General features: G+C 34.8%; 1 protein-coding gene across 4 annotated transcripts in view; it reads right to left on the bottom strand.

Annotated features, from left to right (window-relative positions):
* Positions 1-20,797, bottom strand: part of alpha-Man-IIb (alpha-Mannosidase class II b) — a 203,620-nt gene that overhangs the window by 102,242 nt on the left and 80,581 nt on the right. The window contains exon 1 of one of the 4 annotated variants that reach the window (XM_018457823.1): positions 9,814-9,855. The exons of 2 other annotated variants lie outside the window; for them this stretch is intronic. The gene's annotated coding sequence lies outside the window, so the exon portion shown is untranslated. Of the gene's footprint in view, positions 1-9,150; positions 9,190-9,813; positions 9,856-20,797 lie in introns of those variants that run through there. One more of the 4 variants, XM_018457825.1, reaches the window with a different exon arrangement.

Genomic DNA, 20,797 nt, shown 5'->3' with positions numbered 1-20,797 from the left:
GTGTATATATATATATATGTATAATAATTACTATCCTAATTCCTAACGATTTTTAAAATTTTGTACATATCATTAATATTATTGCAAATATATTTTTATCGAAATAACTCTGATTGAACATATAAATTCATAAGCTTATAACAATGATACGTAGAACAAGCTTCGTGTCGAAACACGCAAACGCATTGAATCGAAATCATTTTGTATAGGTAGTAGGTATGCTATGATCATAAATGATAATTAATTATAATATACATATATATATATACCGAGCCATTTACCATTGACTGATCGAAAATATGCAGACGTTTTAATCTCGTCGAGATGAGAGTACAAGAGAGATTTGCATCGAATTAATTAATTTCAATTAATTCAATTATTCGAAACAGGAATATGGATGATATAATACTTCATGTTTAGCAATCATCTAGATTATTACGCGGGGAATTAGAAACTGTCATTGATTTTATTATTATTTGCTATATCTGGATATATACGGAAACCCCGAAGTAAATCGAATTTAAAGAACCGTTGTCTTGTTACTGACATTTAACGTCGTACACGCGAATGTAACGACATGGCGGCCCAGTTATCGCTTATTCAGACTGATGGGATATAGAATTACAACTCGACGCACACGCTTTGTATGAAGATCGAAATAATCCATGCACCTGTGTTTTTCCACGCGAAATATGTATCTTTACTCACGAATAACCAAGGTCGGTCAAAACGCGATCGATCAACTCTTTGCTAACAATTTTCTTCTCTACTTTTCTACATCATTTATGACAAATGATCATCTGTCTTCATGATAAAGAGCCCCCTCACACTTTTATTGTCCCGTAGGTAGAAAGAACACACACACAGTAAAAGAAAAATTTTTGGTACTTATATAATTACATATTACTGTAATTATTATTATTACTGCTATAATATTAGTAATAATAGTTATAATAATTTTTTATTGTCAACTATATATAATTTATTGATAGAATTATACTTGTAGTTATTATTACTAACATTATAGCATCAATAATCATAATTATCGTAACATATAATTATATTATAGTTACAAATACTAAAAATATTTCTCTCAGTGTAATACACGTATTGAATCGACAGTAAAAACGACAATAAAAATAATCGTTTAGGAATATCTCTGCATTGCAAAATTTTTTGTGTCAACAACAAATAAATTGATAATCAATAAATTGGACTAATTAGATAGACCGTTATTGATACAAATAGCAAATATATATAAATATATATTTCCGAACGATTTATATAAAAAGATGGTTTAAAATGCAGAATGATTTTACAGAAATTTTTTTACATCACGATGGAATCGTCGCTGTCCCGATTATACCGCAAATAACGGACCAACCTGTATTCCATCGCGAGATAGAGTTAATCGATGGCTTTCATAAACATCGATGAATTTCCCGATGAATTGCAAATCGAGATTGTTCCCGTGGATATCAACGAACATTTTCGAAAATCGAGAAAGCAACAGGGAGAAAGAGAGAGAACGAGTTACTGTAATCGCGCTGCGATTTAATTCGGTCATCGTACGATAAGTCTCGTGAACCAGAGACACAGTGTATTTCATCGGAACCTTTCGCTCGCTAAAACTTCCATCACGATATGTAAGGTCGCTTCTCACGCGATAATCGATCGCTTCTGTCGTATAACTCCTCGTTCAATGCTGACAGAAGCCGCAGCCAGAACATAAGAGGCAAGAACGAAAGCTATAAGATGGATAGATAAATAGTTCTTTATCTATCTACAGAGAGAGAGAAAGGCGAAAAGAGTGAAAGAGTAAGTTAAAAGGGAAGCGAGATTAGAAGAGTTTAATTCGGTATTAACTCGACGTGTACGAGACAGACGATGTATACGCACGATGGAGAAGGAACAGCAAGGACTCCGTTCAAGCGCAACGCGATAGAAACTGTTCGTCCGAAAGTTCACGGAGAGATTAAACCAGCTAGCCACGTCAACATTATTGAAGCGCGTATATGAGGACGTAACGAAACGGTTCGTAGGAAAATGGACAGTCGCGGAAAGCGATGGAAATCCGAGAGTAAATCTACAGTTAATTAACCCGACTGACAGAATAACGGAGTAAGTCAGTAAATTGGGAGATAATTCGTATTATTAGATAGTTCGTCATTTTTAATTTTGTTATACAATTGTAATTAAAATACACGATTAATATTATTACCGTTTGAAAAATTAACATTTCTTGTTTAATTATGTCATCACAATATATTTTTTTAAATAGTTTTCTTTTATAGAATCACAAAATTAATTGTGAAGCTGATTTTTCTAAGTAGATTCGCACATTTCTATTTATTGCGAGAAGAAAAATATCATTTATGTTATTATTTCGTGCCTACGAAAGTGGAATATGTCGTGTTGTATTTAACAAATAAAGCAGAGTCGTTCACATATCAATAAATTAAAATTAATTAGTTGTTCTCGTGACCAACAAAATTATAAAACAAATACTAAATATATATTATGATGTGTGCTATCCGCCAAATTAATAAACGTTCTAAATGTTTGCCGAGCCACAAAAGCGATGGAATCGATGGAAGCGATTTACATCCGCGCGCACATCATTGTTGGAAACAATCCATATTACTATAAATCCAATTACCCGAAATGAATACCATAAATTCAATATTCTCCCGCCGCAATCTCGGTACTATCGAAGTAATAATTAATGTACGATCCGCAAGTAGAGCGATCAACTTTCGAATACGGAGTTTGCGGGCTGAAGCGCGCCACGAGCTTATAAGTGTCCCCTCGCTCATCATCACTTCCATTCGTGATGAAGATCCAGAAGTTCCATGTCGGGCTTCAATTTTCTCCCCGAGGACCCTAATAAAAACGCAAGGAGATTGAGGAGACAAACGAGAAGGACGCGAGCATGGCTGGATGCTCGTCAGGTGCCGGTCCTCCAGTCATTCAACCAACACCCCGAACGTAATCCCTTTGTCCGTCCACAACGAGGACGATGAAACGTGTCGAGGATGCGTTATCGAGACTCGTTCGATGTGCTCACGATCGAATGGCACGCTGAGAAAAGTGTAAAAAATATCCGAATCAAAATTCAGCCAGTATTCAGGCACGCGATCTATTTCCTTATTCCGATTGGTTTTACATTACACGAAACATATTTCTTTTGTGATATATGAGTGCTCATTTCCATTAATTGTATTTTTCATCGTATATTATAAAAAATTTCTGCGTGAATGCTCAAGTAGATATTATTGGCGCAAATCGCATTAATTAGATTGATATTACATTGACTTGAAACGGGCTATTAGCCAAACTCTAATTTAAGCATTTCTAGAAAGAGGCTTTGAACGAAATCGCCACACAAAATTCGCCTTTCCTCGGTAATTCTAAGGTGATTACTAAGCTTGAAAATTCACGTCGTCGCTACTGCCAACGACTATCGACCCGAGTGAACTGACAATGAGAAGTACTATTGGTTTCTAGGCTATTCCGTCGCGGTGAACAAGTGTCCTACGATGAACGACTGCGGATTGCAGTGTAACGATGTCAATACGCGAATTTTTACAACTAGAATTACATGCAAAGGCACGACATTAAAACAGAAACCGTAGACCTGAGCTGTAGTGAAAAACAAATGATAAATTTGTTAACAGTTCGTCGTACGAGATCTTTTTCTTAATTAAAATTATTTATTTTTGAAGCCTTTTACATTAAAATCAAAATTAAATACTAACTGAGCTCTCAAAATTAAAAAAACAATAATATAATGTACGGACAATGAAAGCGTTACACAGCGCGGTAATTGGTGCGCAATTTATACAATAGTCTAATAATATTCACATAATATATTAAAAATGTGATTGTCAATACCAGCTTATTTGGACGTTTCGGTTTCTTTCAAACCATCTTCAGCAAATTCATTATCATAGATGTATTGACTATAGTTGGAAGATGTTGGAATTATGTTCTATGTGAGACTGAGAATGAGTGTCTGCCTACTGTCTGGTTGGGAATTGCCCAATTTTTGTCTCTTCGCTCCTTAACCAAGTGACTAACTAAATAGTGACATTATGTATACGCCTTTAATTTTGTTTGTTTATTACAATGATATAACGTATAATTATTTATATCTCTACGCACGTGTCTCTTAGATTATAATTTTGACGGTCATTGCTTGTCTGACTTCCATCTGGATAATACTATATGTTATATTGTACCATCTTATACTTATTTCTTATATTTTATACTTATTTTAATAATGGGAAATTTTTAAGTCTTGTATATAATCGTATCTTTTATAATTTTTGACTTACTACGCTCTAATAACTGATTTGTGATCTATGAAGGAGGGTGAGTAAAATAAGCATACTGTGAATTCATTACATTGCAAATAATAATTATGTCTATTGTACTCTTCAGTTAGTCACTTGACTAAGGAGCGAAGAGACAAAAATTGGGCAATTTCTAACCAGACAGTAGGGAGACACTCATCCTCGGTCTCACATAGAACATAATTCCAACATCTTCCAACTATTGTCAATACATCTATGATAATGAATTTGCTGAAGATGGTTTGAAAGAAACTGAAACGTCCAAATAAGCTGGCATCGACAGTCATTGTACATTTTTAATATACGAGTATATATTATGTGAATATTATTAAACTATTGTATAAATTGCGCACCAATTACCCGCGCTGTGTAACGCTCTCATTGTCCGTACATTATATTATTATCTTTTACATTAAATAGAAAATTATATTAAATTCAGTAACAACTCTCTATGAATCATTTATTTATGTCAAAGCAGAAGAGATAAAAAAGTACAGGAACTTTTAATATGATTTTACTCAAAAACTCTACTCTTCTTATAAAGTAAACATATTTAAAATCAGCGAAAAGATATTATAAAAATCATACTATCAATTTAACATAAGAAAAGTAAAATTTTATTGACTAATCTTAGTAAGAAAAAAAAGAAATTTTAAAATGCAGACATTCTCTTTTTCAAAAATTATTAGCAAAGATCAAATATATCCTTAAAACATGATGTATCGATGTGGAAATTAAACATGGAATATAAAATCATCATAAACTATAAAATTTTGAGAATTATTATATATCATAAATTAACTAATGCTTGGAACATTTCATTTTTATTACAGAAAAAAAGAGATAAATTTCAAACTACTAAAGAATGCTAAAAACTGTGAGTTTTGTAACTGTGATACTTAGTCGATGAAATAATGGATTATATACACACAGAAAAATGCATAATAATACTGTATTCAAATATTAATTACTTTATTTCAAGTATTTTAAAAGTTCATATATCTCTGCAAATCTTTCATAAGTTCATCACGAGCATTAAATTTATTCAAAATATATTCTGAATCCTACTAAGTTTAATATTTTATATACATATAATAGGTCAATTGAGTTTGTTTAAATTTAATAATCTTGATTATGAAATTAAAATAAATTCAAATTTATTTTAATTTCATAATCAAGATTATTAAATTTAAACAAACTCAATCAACCTATTATATGTATATAAAATCACTTCGTTGTAAAATTTCATAATATCCTCCAAAAGAAAAATTCTTATTTTAAGTACATGATAGTAATGAGTTTTTCTAAAATTTATAACAAATCTATTTTAAGATTATTATCAAGAAAATATTTTTTGTTAAAGTTAATCGTTATTTAGAAGAAAAACGTAAATTGACAATGGGAACTTTTTTCACTGGTAGAAATATATTTTTCGTAGCAATAAAAGTTTATTACCACATGTTTAAGTTAATCTTCGCCGATGTCACGAGACGCCACACAATGTTATCGTGGCACTCGATTAGATCCTTTCGTTAAGAACCACGGAGACGAATTGAGAAAGCTTTAAATTAAAGCCTGTCTACGTGAGACGATACGCGGCAGTTGAAAAAGTCGTCGGTCAAACGTGCTCGTGTAGCGAAGAGTTCGCGAGCTTCTTTCCTGAGGAAGATACGAGGGAGGAGGCTGTAAGATCGTCGTGAATCGCCAAACGAAGAAAGGATGCTTTTTATACGGTGCAACGCAGGGAAACTTTTACGAGAAAACGTTCGCAGCAATCGCGAACGGGGTAAAGCCGATTTTTCGAGCTAAGCGCAAAAGTGGCAAAGCACTCGGAACTTGCGCACAACGAAAGAAACGATCTCTCTCATTTTTATCTGTTTTTATGTATCTCTCTTTTACTAGTCCTCCCTCACTCCTTTCGTCTTTCTCGGTTTTTCTCGTTCTCTCTCGATCTTCTTTTGGTTTGCTTTCGTCGCGTGCCGCATTTCGCATGTTCGGACGCGCTTTAAATTGGACGCCCTTTAAAACGTGAGAATTATTCAACGCTCCGCGTTACGCCTCCGCCGTTTGTTATCTCGCTTCTCGCGCGTGTTACGTGACTCGAGTTACGAGCGTGTGCTGAGAAAAATGTCGCGCCGTCGACGGTACATTATGATTATCTATAAGGTATTAACTCGTTCTCCGGTGATCCACCGTATGTTCAGAGCGAACGTGTCTCTTTGATATTTTATCCCTCATAGTGCATTATTATTCGCAATAATAATTAACCCTTTCAATAATAAATTAATCTAGATCGTTATATAAATAAATCAAATAAAAAGTAAGAGTCTAAATAAGACTCGGTGAATTAAAATTTAAACTTGTGTCAATAAAGTGCAATGAGCCAGGCACGATGTTAGAGTTTATAAAACTACAATTAATGTTTAATTCTCTTTTAAGTACCAATAACTCATTGATACAAGTTTAAATCAAATAAATAAGGAAAAGACCAACATATACAATCGAAGCTAGATTTTGATACCTAATAATATTCAAATCCTAGTTCAGGTAATATTTATCAATAAGTTTTTACAGTGTTTTAAGATGCTAATAGCATCATTATTGAATAAACGATCGATTTAATTGTGATATTATTATTTCAACTTCAGTTTATTTCACGTCCGACAATAAACATGCAGTTTATACATAACTGAAAGATGTATTTGGAATTTACATTTAAAAATATTATTAGGCATCCCAAGATCTAGCCTCGACTGTATTAGCTCTTTCCTTATTAATCTGATTTCGCAAAAACGTACTCTCTATAGTTTATTCTTAATATTCTTACCCCCCCGGATGCGATTTTTAATTATAACGTACTGTTGCATTCATTTCAGCGTTTATCAAAATTATCAAGACGTAATTTTTAAAACTCAATTTTCAACGTACGTTGTGTTACTGCATTCAGTTGTTTATTAATTTACACGACGCGCGAAATCACCAAATGCCCGCTGCCGAATTTGAATTTTATTTACTAAACATGTGCGTCCACACTGTGATGTAAATACGTAATTAAAATCAAATGATTAGCATTAAATGTGCGGTGCGATTTAAACAAAATTATCGTATTTTGCACGAATGTCGCGGTTGCTTCCACGGCTCGGCAATCAGCGGCGAACATTCGTTGTAAATTGACGGTAATCCGGACGGCTACAAAACATCGCTGCGGCAGAAATTCAAACTATTGTTCGCGTTTTATAATACGATTCAGCTGTGTGTTTTACAAAGAACTTTTACTTCGTAAAGCGCGACGCACGTAAAATAAATTTCAAAAAATGTGCGTAAAACAAAAGACTGTGTTTAAAAGCCGCGTTGCTATGTGTCAGCATGTAAATAAAAGTCGCGTAAAAACGGCGTAGATGCCGGATAGTTGTTATACAAAGCTTTTTCTCAATGTTGATTCATGTAAATACATCCATTTTAATTCCAGTCTGCGAGTGGCTCGCGGCAAAAACCGGTCCGCCCCTCAAAGAGTTGTATATCAATTTTTGACGAGATGAAGTTACTACTACAAGTATATTACTATAAAATGCTTTTCGTTCTTTTATCAAATATATATTGCAATGTTATAATTATGCATATTATAATTACAATTAAAATAAAGGGCATTTATCACGAGCGCTCGATGTCTAATAGCGAATCTTCTTCCAAAGTCAAGTCTTCTTTCCGAGACATGTTACTACAGTAACATGTCACCCACTGATGAGATCAAATACTCTAAGTTCTACTTATACACAGAATCTGGAAATTATGTGTGCAAGTACAACAATTAGATAACATCGGTTAACATGAAACATTGTATGTGAAAAACAAAAAGAACAACGGATTATATGAACATGTAAAGAAAAGAAGATATTCAACATTTAATTGTAATAGGATTGTATGTTAATTTTAGTTATATACTGATGATGGTCCGATATGAGGTCGAAACGTCTATATATAGTTGATGATTGTGTTAGAAATTATAATTGAATGTATTTTTAAGTATTGACTTCGGAAGAAGATTCGCTATTAGACATCGAGCGCTCGTGGTAAATGCCCTTTATTTTAATTGTTTTTAAAATTTGACCACGTATTGACAATTAATGTATATTATAATTATTCGCATATTACAATAATAAATATATACTAATTACGAATTACAATGATATTCATAAAAAAATCTTTTGCCTTAGAAAAATGACTACAAGTGTACATATTATTGTAAAATGCTTCTTGTTCTTTTATCAAATATATGTTACAAGTAGCTTGTTATAATTATTTGCATATTACAAGAATGAACGTATACTAATTACGGATTGCAAAGATATTCATGAAAAATTCTCTTTCTTTAAAAAAAGCAGGATATACAATAATAATATTAAAAGTAGCATATTATAATTATTCACATATTACAAAAATGAACGCGTGTACTAATTATGAATTTTAAAGATAATAATGAAAAATTTCTTTTCCTTTTCAAAAAGCGATGTACAACAATATATTGAAAGTAGCAGATTATAATTATTCGCATGTTACAAAAACGAGCATATATACCAATTACGAATTGCAGAGATATTAATGAAACGTCCTCCTCTAACAAAAAAGTGATATACAACAAAGGGAAGCTTCGCACGATGAAATTCATTTGTTTTATAACATTGTAACACGTTTATCAATTTCGGTTTCCGATCTTGTAATTCCGTAATTTTTCATCAATTGAACTTGATAACTTCATCATAGCTGCATGACGAGATAATGGAAAACGGATTCGTACCTCGATAGCGATTATGCAAAGTTGATCCGTGCTCGAAGCTCTTGTTTCGGCCGTGTGACAGCAGACGTCCAGTCGCGAAAAGAAATCACGACGTGCTGAATTCACTGCCCGAGCGAAATAGTTTTGACACGTTACCGGCTCTATTCGTTCGGTGCGCGAACGGAGTAATATACGAGAGAACTTTTTCACTGCCGCAGACGTAACGTCGTGCTTAGCAGAGAACCAAGTCACCTCCTCCAAACACATTTCTGAGATATGTATACATCACGAGCGCTATCTTGGATATCACTGCATTGTTCGCGAAAATATCCGTGAAATATACACCGAATCGATGTAAGACTATCATTAAAAGGTCCCCAGGGAAATGCTTAATTTTTCATCTTCACGCTATTCACTAGAATTCACACGGAGTATCATTCCTAAGAACGACACGAATTCGTCGATCTATATTATTTACTCTCGAATGCGAGAAACAAACGCGAATCATAGAGTATCCTGGAGGCAGAAAGAATGGAAAAAAAATTTGAATTTCAAATTTTCTCTCAACGTAGAAGCGAATGAACAACTACTACGATAATAGCGGCTAAATAAAACGGGAATGTAGTTGCTTTCGGAAAAGGGATTGAGGATTCGAATGTTACAAATACTGCAACCGTTCCTTACTGAAATGAAACTCCAGGCACGCCTGTCTTACGCCACCAGCACGTAACACTGAAACTGGACTGGCTGAGAGCAGACGAATCTCCGTCAAAAACCGTTGTCGCTGGATGATTTTCGCGACGCGACCACAACACGCGCTCCCCGCGATTCGTAACCCTTCGTGCTCGTGTACTATCAACCGCACACACGGGGCAGGTGCACGGATCGTCCAACCGCAACCGAGAACCACGCCGTACTAAACTCGCGGCACGGGCGGCGGAATGGTTTTGACACGCCGCCGGCTATATCCGCTTTTCCGCCGACGCGACAGTCGCGAGGGGCGCATGTGCCGATATAATCCACGCTTGTGCCGGCGTACGTTCACCCACACACACAAAACACACACGTATGGTGCGCACATACACACACATACACACACACATATACACACACACAGACGCCGTTGCACATGCAACCGATTGCGAGAAGGGAGGTGAAAAGCGACGAGATGGAGAACACGCACTCCAAGAGAACTTTCCACGCCCGTAGGGTGTTTCGACTCGAAGAAGAAGAAACGAGGGAGGGCCAGAAGGGTCACCGCGAAGACTATCGATGTTCGGTCAAGGGTTCCAAGTAACATGGAATCTTCCTTTACAATCGTTCACCGTATATTTTCTTTTTCCCTCTCCCTCTCTCTCTTTCTCTCGCTATAATTTTTTCTGAAATATATATATTACAATTTTCTACGTTATACAGCTAAAATCTCTTAGTGTTTTAAATTAGAAATTTTATATTTTAAATTTGGAACTTTCTGGCTCAGAAAAATCCGCGCAAGTTTTTTTTATAAATGTCGCGTGAATTGAGAAATATATGCTTCAGTTGCCTGATAGTGTTTGTTGTAGTAAAATATAATGCTTTTGAATGTCAAGATAAATTTAGTTGTTAACTTACAACAAACGAATTTTTGGACAATTTAACATTGCCAAAAATATTCAAAAAATGTAACATAAAAATGTTGCTTAGTGCGCATAATGAGCAAGGGAAATATAATTATACAGGAGATGACTTTTCTAGTTATTCGTATTATTAAATTCGGGTTGATTGACAATGAAATAACCTGAATGATACTAGAACTATCATCTGACGGAAGCAGCTGCATGTTTAATGCATCAGAGAACTAGTCAGGACGATCGGTCGAACTATATGATTAACACATCTCTACTGATTTATGTATAGGTAACAACGATTGAGGACGTATGTTTCAGTCGTAAAAATTACATGCATACGTGGCACAATGTATGTATTGCAATCACAAAATATTAATAAACGGTAGAGGATACTCCACGCTCACACACACACACACACACAACACACACAAATTTATTAATTAATATTTCGCGTTAAATCGCATAAAATATTAATTGTGCGAACAAAAATAATTCGGAGTCAATTATGTATTAGAAAATAAAGATAACCGTTTATTGTAATTGAATTTATTCCTCGCTTTTATTTATTAATGATGTATTACAAATATTTTTTAGCAAAATGAAAAAAATCATGAAATAATGAGATTTTTCTATATTATATAATATTTGAAAGCAACACAACAAGTGTTTGACAATTTGAAATATGGATCTAAAATTTCAATAAGAGGAGTAGAATATTTTTTAAAGAGTTTTTAAAAAGTAATTAAAATAAAATGAGAAAATTTTTATTTAAACTATAAAATGTATTGTTAAATACACAAATATTAGCCTTAATGAACCATTTCATATGTATATAACATTTTTATACGGAAATGTATAAACTTCCAATTCTAATCACTTTTTGCAGAGACTACATGTATCTAACATCTTTAACATCTTTAACGATAGTCGAATTATATTTTTAATGAAGTCAAGTCTGTCAATCTATTAATGACAGGGATATTTTATGACACTGTGATGACAAGGTATTTACCGAAGAAGAATAATTTTTTCCCCGAAGAGAAAACGTCAGTTCAATTAATTTTAAGCTGCAAACATTGAATGTCTCTGTCCTGTGTGAATACTTCATGATCGAGCTCGGTGTTACAGCGCATAAGCTTAGGAACTTTTCAATCTCGTGGAACACGAGCGCGCAGAGGGCATTGTCGTTGGACAGGATTGGCACAGGTTCGAACTTGATCGAACGGCAATTACGTTGATTGAAAGGCCAACACGAGTGTCGCCTGCGTACACGGAGAAGCGAAGATTCCCGGCTCCAGTTGTTCATCGAACACATCCCCTCGGTGCCCTTACTAGTCGAAGAAACGAACGAAAACCGAAACGAAAACACATTTATCAAAACATTTACCAGCAACATTTCGAAATCTTGTTATTTGCCCGATCGAAGATCGTCGTTGCAGTAAAGCAAAAAAGCGTCGCGTATATTTCGAGAGAATTATTCGAAAAAGATTGATATCGTAAAGGAATTTTACAATTAATTAAATAGGTATTGAAACGATTATGAAATGAGTATTTGATATTACAATCATTATATACAAAAGAATTAAATTTTATCAAAGAAGTTACTTGAATAAATATGTTTTTCTAAATATTAAAGTTGTTAAAATCTCTTTCCAATTTTTATACAGTTAACAGTATTAATTACGTTAAAGTGATTTAAATAATAAAAAATAAATATTGACAATTTGTTGCGATATTATAGGACACATTTATTATTGTTCTGAAAATGAAAACGCAGAATCATTTACATCCGATCGTATCAATAGATTTAGCTGTACAGTTCAAAGGTTCGAAATGTGCGGAAAGTAATACGATGGAGTAAGAAGGGAACGTCGTTGCTTTCGCTGCGGAAATTGTATTTCCGAGTAATTGGATGGCTGAGAGATGTTTATGCGCGGAATTACATTGAATCTGTCGTTTCAAAGTGTTATTACTTAATTTGTATCGGTACTGTCTTCAGTATCTTCCGATTGCGCTATCACCGCGAATTATTGCAAGAACAAATCGTTCTTAAAATATAGCGAGAAATAATCCAAGAATTTAAATCTGCACATAAGATGTCCTTAAAATAATCCTTAAGTTATAGGGATTAAGTTATAATTCCATAAGATAATTGAGAGTTCTTTGAAATATACAAACATAGCCAAAGGAAATAATATGACAAAAAGCTAATGGCTGTTTTAAAAGTAAAGGGATGATAATAAAAAATAATTTGTTACAGAATCGAAAATAAAGTTTAAATTGAAGAAATGAATCAAATTCAAAAGTTTAAATTAAAAAATTAAATTGAACATAGATAGACAATAATAAAATCGCACTTCCATTTAATCGGATTTCATTGTAACGTAAATTTAATTTAAGATTTTAACAATCTAAATGCGTCTAACTGAGAACTTGCGAGTGAAGGTCTTCTCGATAATGCTTTTGTTAATATAAAACAGACTTTAAATTTATATTGTAACATTTTTAGATGCTCCATTTAAGATCTCGTAACTCTATCTTCAAGTCCTTTTTCATTTCAAACAATGCGTATTAACGTCATAATGAATACTTCAATATATGTATACTCGTACATAAATTATGATAATTCCAATCAAAATTATTCAATTCTCATCTTCATTTCGATACAAATGCGCGTACAATCAATGCGACATAGTGGCACGATTTCGAGGTGAGTTATGAACCTCGCGAGAAAGGTCAAGTTCTCACGATGGTAATACTTGTTCGAGAGCACGTTCGACAGTAACGAATGGAAGATATGTCGTCCCTTTAATTGATAGCAAATTCAGCGTTCCGGATCACCTGTTATCTCGCAAAGAGATAGTCGGCGAGCCTTGTTCGAGCAAAAACGTTTGAGCTCGATTGAGCCTGATCGATTTCGCGTATTGAAGTATGAAGTCTCATTCAGTCGTTCGTATTATCGAACTTTTCTCTTATCGTCTTCTAACAAAGTTACAGCAAATTCTTTCAAACGTTTCAAGAATTTCATTTCCAAGAATTTCTACTCATATTTAGATATTGATTATATGGAATGACTGTTTAAATAATCGACGTTCCACCGTATTATCTTTACTAATGTAAATGTGAGAGAATTATCGAATAATTTTATAAATGAAAATAACTATGCATAAATGAATATTCAATCTAGCGAAAATTATAAATTCATATTCGACATATTTAATGTATGTTCGAAACAGTAAATTTATCGTCCTTTATGTGAAACTGCTCGTGGAAACGGATATGGATCTTTCAAACCCTAGTCAACCCGCTTCTCAGTCCTCGCTCTTTCACCCTTCAGAGCAACGTACCGTACGATATCGAGAGGGGGAGTCTGATTCGGTTTTCAGTCGCGCGCTGACAGAGAGCGAAGGGGCGGCCGAGTATAATTCGTTTGAAGTTTCAACGCTATTTGCGTCGGAGTATTTTTTTCGGCGCCCACCCACGGCCTTTCAGGGCGTCGCGTCGTGCCGCTTACGACGGGGCTAATATCCGGCGTCTGAAGCGAAAATTCCTCGTTCCCATCCATCGTCTGTCTTTCATCCTCGACGAAACAAAAAATCGGTCTTGCCGAGCCAACTTCGACGATCAACGAATGCGCGAATAAACGCACAATTTCCGTAAACAATATTTTAATGATAAAATAAAAAAATTATTTAAAAAAGCACATTGTCCAACACGTGATTTGATGATCGAAATTGTACACAGAAAGAACTTTGCCGAGTATCTAAAAATTTGGTACAGATCTGAAAATAATTTTAGTAAACTATCAAAATAATTATAGGACGCTTAGACATAATAAACAATGTAGAAAAAAATTTTGACATTCTAGCAACTTACTTGTCCTGCATAATTATTTTGATCTAGCAAAATTACTTTCAGATCTGGTATCTAATCAAATTTTTATTTTAACAAAACTGTTCTTTCAATGTATATGGTTGATTAAAAAAATCGATTACGATTGAAAGAAATGAAATAAAGTTTTTATTGTATACAAAGAATGAATGGCAGATGAACAAAAATATGCTTACATGTAAAAAAAAACAGTTTTACTGAAGTATCTAAAAATTTTGATAAATACAAATCTGAAAATTTTATTAAATCATCAAAATAATTATATGGATCGCTCAAGCTGGTTGCTAGAATGTCAAAACTTTTTTGCATCGTGCTCACCATGCTTGGTTTACTAAATTATTTTGATAATCCAACAAAATTATTTTTAGATCTATAAATAAATTTTTAGATACTTTAAAACTGTTTTTTTTGCATGTAAGCATATCTTTCTTCATCTGCCATTTCTTTCTGTATCCTGTGCAATAAAAACATTATTTCATTTTTTTTTCAATCGTAATTAATCAATAGTTACATATTTTAAACAATATTTAGTAAAAACTATAATGAAACTGTGTGCTAACGGATATGCTAATAACCGCGCCATGTAAGGGCCGTTGTGATGAAGTTTTCGCCTGAAATCGCTAGGTGAAGTAGTTTGCGAACAAAATTAACGCTCGATTTCCGCGATCGCTGTAAGCACGAACCTGCACAGGCGGCTCTTCGGATAATCCCGATACCGTGTAGGGGAACCCACCTATCAAACTTGTTCGCGGAATTCCTCTCTCGTGCGGCCACGATTCGGCGCTCGTAGAGCGAGACACTTCCAAGTTTGGGAATAGACCACTCTCGAAAAGTGGTGTGCGCTGGTTTACTACCGTGGCGACTTGTGAATTTCAAGGATGGGGAGAGAAACGAGGGGCGAAGCACAGAGCAAGAAAGCAAAATCTGAAAAGAAGTATACGCGTCGCCCTGGATGTGGAAAACGCGCAAAACGCGACGACAACCACCGTTAATGGACGGAAATAAGAGTGGAAGATGGCTGCTCTCGGGGATGATAGAAAAGTCGGAGGGATTTTTAAAAATACGAGAGAGAAAGGGAGAAAAAGAAAGAAGCGAGAGAAACGTTACGTAACATTCGCGCGTGAACTAATCTGCGATATATACCTGTACACGTATACTTATACAGAGAAAAAGAAAGCTCCCGGAGAGAGCTCTTGGAAGGATCCTGCAGGCGCGGAGGCTACTGCATAATTTCGGTGTACGGCAGAAGCAGAACTATGTTCATGAGAAAAACACGAGGGTAACCGTGGAAAGCAGCCATTCTCTCGGCAGTCGAGCTCTCGAGAACCCCCGACAGAAAACTTTAAAACGGCCGATATAATCGGATTAGTAGATGCGCAGCGAGTTGGCGCTGTTACTTTAGCTTAAAGTCGGCGTTACGCCCAACAGAAATTTGCTCTCCGTCGTGATAATAAAAAAAAAACGTATGCTACGTTTTGATGCGAGCTCGCGTGGATTTCACATTATCGCCTTAGTATAGATAATGTAATCTACAAACATCTCTCATTGCATTATCAGATCACCCTAATAATACCGTTGTATAATAAACCATTAAATTAAGCAGTTTTCGTCATAAAAACTCGAAAGCACGTGCTGATGTCTTTGATGAAAGTGATATATTAAATTTCTAGTTAAACGTAATTTTCTCTCTTCGATAATTTGTATGTAAATTTTTATCTTCAAACACATCGTTAAATTTTCATTGTCTACTATACATATGTAAAAAATCGATTATTTAAATTAGTCTAACGGTAACTATGGCAGCCAACGGCGATAAAGAATAAAGCACAAGCGAACACCACGATGCTCCCTTCACTTTGATAGAATGACAGACGCCGTCGTTACGCTAATCAGTCGATATTATCAGTCGAGCTTTCTAGACGCCCTATGGTGAAGGTGGAAGGAAGAGAGGAAGAGAGAGGAAAATACGGGCAGCGATACAATTCGTAAGTATGCAGGAAGTCCTTGTTATCTTCGTTACATAGTGATTACGGCCTGTCCGTCCGAAACCTGAGAGACGTTCTTAACGTTTCTACATCTCCGCGTCGCTCTTCGTCATCATCGCGATCAACAAAGGCTGATTTATATCACGATAAAAGTACCCGTAAATTGCACTCGATTCTAAAATGCACGCAATGATATATTAAAGCCTTGTACTTTTCGACTTTGAAACTCTTGTAAATCTTCAATATTTAAATATTTGACTAACTACATCGCAAATTAGACTTCTGATAAAGCAAAGTGTACTTGAAGCTAACTGAAAGATAAACCGAAGTTAAGCTGAAATTTAATTCATCATGTTACTTTAATTCATTATCCACGTTGAATATAATTCCGTAATTGAATTTAGATTACGACGATAGCAGGAAAAAAAATTTATTTTTAAATTCAATAGTATTACCATCGCTGTATAGATTTTCTGGAATACTCTGTATATTCAATCGAACCATTCGAATTCTCTCTCTTTCGATAGGCATTAGTATTTTTGTTTCATTTCATTGTTGATTTTAGATATAGAGCACGCTACGGTCTCGTTTCTCGTGGTATGATTGCCAAGTGTGCCCGAGGAAAAGTAAAATTCGATTATTTTCTCGTGTTCAAGAGGAGATCGATTCAGCCCGATTGTCTAAATTTTTATTGTATTTGTAAAAGAAATTGGAACACCAAACCCAGTTTCGAATCATGATGATCTTTTTTGTTCATTGTGGCGAAACGATAAGTTGGCAGTTGAAATACACGTTATAGATATAAATACACAATACAGGATGCTGATACACAGAATGTCCCAAATTCACCGAATGTCTTTCTGATCACGCAGATTTCGCGTCAAATTTGGCGCTCTCTTTCCCCCTCCCTCTCTCTCTCTCTTTACGAAAACTTTTGTACGGAGGCCATCGCTTCTCTCGTAAGTTCTTAATTTCCAGCATTATATACTTTGACAGTTAAGCCTTAAACTAAACTAAACTCCTGTTAAGATGAAGTTCGGCCGAAATTAACTGAAGTACGGGCTTTTATCTAGGAACAATCAACTCGGCAAAACTTATTAGTATTAAATATCGAACAACTTCGTTAATAGCGACGTCTCGATGCGGCTACCATTTTTCTTAGTTTAGTTCTTCGACGTCTATCGGAATGATGTTTAATGCTTTTACGTATCACGCATAATGGAAACCGAGCGCGTGACGCGGCAACAGAATCGAGATACGGAGGCGTCGTGTTCACAGAGGAAACGAGGCTCGTCGATTGAAATGCAGGTATCGGCGGTATATCGACAATCGAGCGCGTTATATCACGCCCGTCCCCCGCACAATAATATTCTCACCTATGAGATATCGGCGTTTTTTCAGTCTCAGTTTTTCCTGGCGTCCATTAACGTTTCGATTACCTACGTCGTGCGCACCTGCAGCAACGCTTGGGCGCACAGCAGTTTTTGTTGCCTTTCCAGGCACTGGTATATACATAAAGCCGCTCAGTGAGAGTTTATTTATTTCTTTCTTTTTCCAAGCTTTTTTTCTTCATTTCTCTCACGGTTCTCTTCGTCTCTCCTACCCTCTATCTTTCACTCCGCTTTGTCACCGCAGCACTTTCCCGCCCGTGATTCGAATAGAGGAACGGGCATAAATAAAGAATTGAAATAAAGCTATAATGCACATGTAAATTTTTGCTTTGCCTCGATCGCTCGATATGAAGTATGCGACGATCAGGAACAATGGTCGACGATTCCGATAATAATTTACTACGGGCTCATTGAATCGGCATTTTATCAACTCTTCGTTAATTCTTTTCATCGCATGCAAAATAACTGGAGAGCGATGCTGTTTATCCGATTCTCTCGATCTACGCAAAGCTTGTTTCACGAATAACCGTTTATCTGTTATCAACATCGAATATCGACGACAGTGAAACGTGAACTACCCAAACGTTTCAAAATAAACTGATATAAATTATTCCGAAACTTATCGAATAGTAGCAGAAATAATATTATCAGTTTTCAAGTACTTCGCAGAAAGAACCATTTTGCTGAAGTATCAAAAAATTTAGATAGATCTGAAAATAACTGTCTCGATCATCAAAATAATTATGTAGGAAACTCAAGCATGATGACCAAAAAATGTTGGTATTACATTCAAGCAACGTCCTACGTAGTTATTTCGATAGTCCAACAAAATTATTTTCAGGTCTACCTAAATTTTTGATACTTTGCAAAACCATTCTTGTTGCTATGTAAGATTAAGGCCGGTATTCATAGTCAGTTCTTATATACATATAAAACTATCTTAAGGAGATGCTAAAGTTGTTCTACTTTACCATCATTTCCATTCGGTGAAATCTCCGAATTGAATTGACGGATTGCAAAAAATTATTGTTACAGAATTAAAGTACGTACAAACAGGACCTCAGCTGTATCGGATTTTAGGAGAAAATCGAAGAAAAGTTTAAAAATTCGCTTACTTTTAGCTCGTACAGTTGACACCTCAGGTCTATATTTGCTTCATACAAGAGTTTTATAGTTTATATCTTGAAAATAAGCATAGATCTGAGGTCACATTATTGAAACGAACGATATCAAGTTTATAGAACTAAGATTGAAAGTCTAGAAGGAAAGTAATCCTATCGAATAGAAAATACGTATATACGGGTACTTTGCGAAGACTGGGACTGTCAACAGAGTCGAAATTCTGTGTAGTAATAGTTGCGCGGTCTTGAGATAGATGGTGCTGGCATATGTTAGATAAGGACAGATGTATGCGTTTAAGTGAGATAGAACGATATATAATATAATGTAAGAAATGAATCAAAGATGTCACTATTATCGAATTTGGAATTAAAAATGTCTGCACTATCGACCTCGATCAAGTTCGGTAATCGGTTTAGGATCCCCTTAAGTACAGTCTTAAGGGGATGCTGGAGCCGCCTGTATTACCGATAAAACTAGCTTTTTTGATGTTTTTGTTCCTGTCGAATTTCCTCGTAATGGTTTCACAGAATAAAAAAAAATTTCTTTTTCACGATTAAAATATATACGCTAATGTATTTGTCGCTGGTGTATTTTGTGTTCAAAGCTAGAAAAAAATAAAAAACAAATTTCTTTATTCATTTTATCTTCAGCGTTGGTCGCCATACTGTATGAAAATCCGCGAAACGGATAATCTTCATACAAATCTATAATTTTTTATTTTTTCCAGCTTTGGACACACAATACACCAGCGACAAGTACATTAGTATGTATATTTTAATCGTGGAAAAGGAATTTTTATTTTGTGTTTCCACTACGAAGAAATTCGACAGGAACAAAAACGTCAAAAACGCTAGTTTTATTGGTAATACCAGGCGGCTCCAGTATCCTCTTGAGATGTCAAAAACCAAACTCAGAGAACCATTTTAAGATGTTTACAGACAATCTTAACCCTTACAATACAAGGTATAATATGATATCTCATCCAAACATGGATCCCTAGAATCCGTTCGTTTTCTTTACCTATTCAGAATGGTTCAAAAAATCCCTAAAAATTCACCAACATACTTTCAACTTTCTAGAATAAATATTGAAACTTCATTTTGGAAAATAATAAAATGTAGTGTAATTTATAATTACCGAAAGACTCAAAGAAACTTGTACGAACAGGAATCGCTCGGTCACTAGTAACCCGATCTTGTACAGTAAGGGTTAAAATAAGAACCGACTATGAATACCTAGACTTTCTAAAGTTCTTGGAATGAAATTTCATTTGAAAATTAAAGTGATTATTGAATTGTTTAAGTTAGTGTAATTTTTCCATTCATATTCATATGGAGTGAATTCTACTTCACTGTGACGTAAATATTTTCACTCGTAATTAAAGAGTAAATTTGATATGTTCACTATGTCACACACTATTATAACAGTTGAAAACTGTTGGTGTGTGCGCCAAGCGCAAGAAGTTCGACAAGCAAGTCACACTGATTGCCGTCTCGTTGTCGTGTTGACGTTGTTTTGTTGAGTCGATGTATATAGAAATGTCGATAACGCTTTTTCTAAAGATAAGTAAAATGCTAACAAAAATCTACATATGTTGAGTTTAAATATTTATTTTTAGGTTAGGATTCATCTCATACTAAAGTCTAGGCTGATGTTTCACCCCAAACGAGTG

Source organism: Mycetomoellerius zeteki, unplaced genomic scaffold (assembly GCF_001594055.1).
Source record: "Mycetomoellerius zeteki isolate Tzet28-1 unplaced genomic scaffold, Tzet1.0 scaffold68, whole genome shotgun sequence".
Classification (NCBI taxonomy): Eukaryota; Metazoa; Arthropoda; class Insecta; order Hymenoptera; family Formicidae; genus Mycetomoellerius; species Mycetomoellerius zeteki.
The sequence above is the reverse complement of the archived record's forward strand: the minus strand, read 5'-3'. Positions and strand labels throughout refer to the sequence as shown.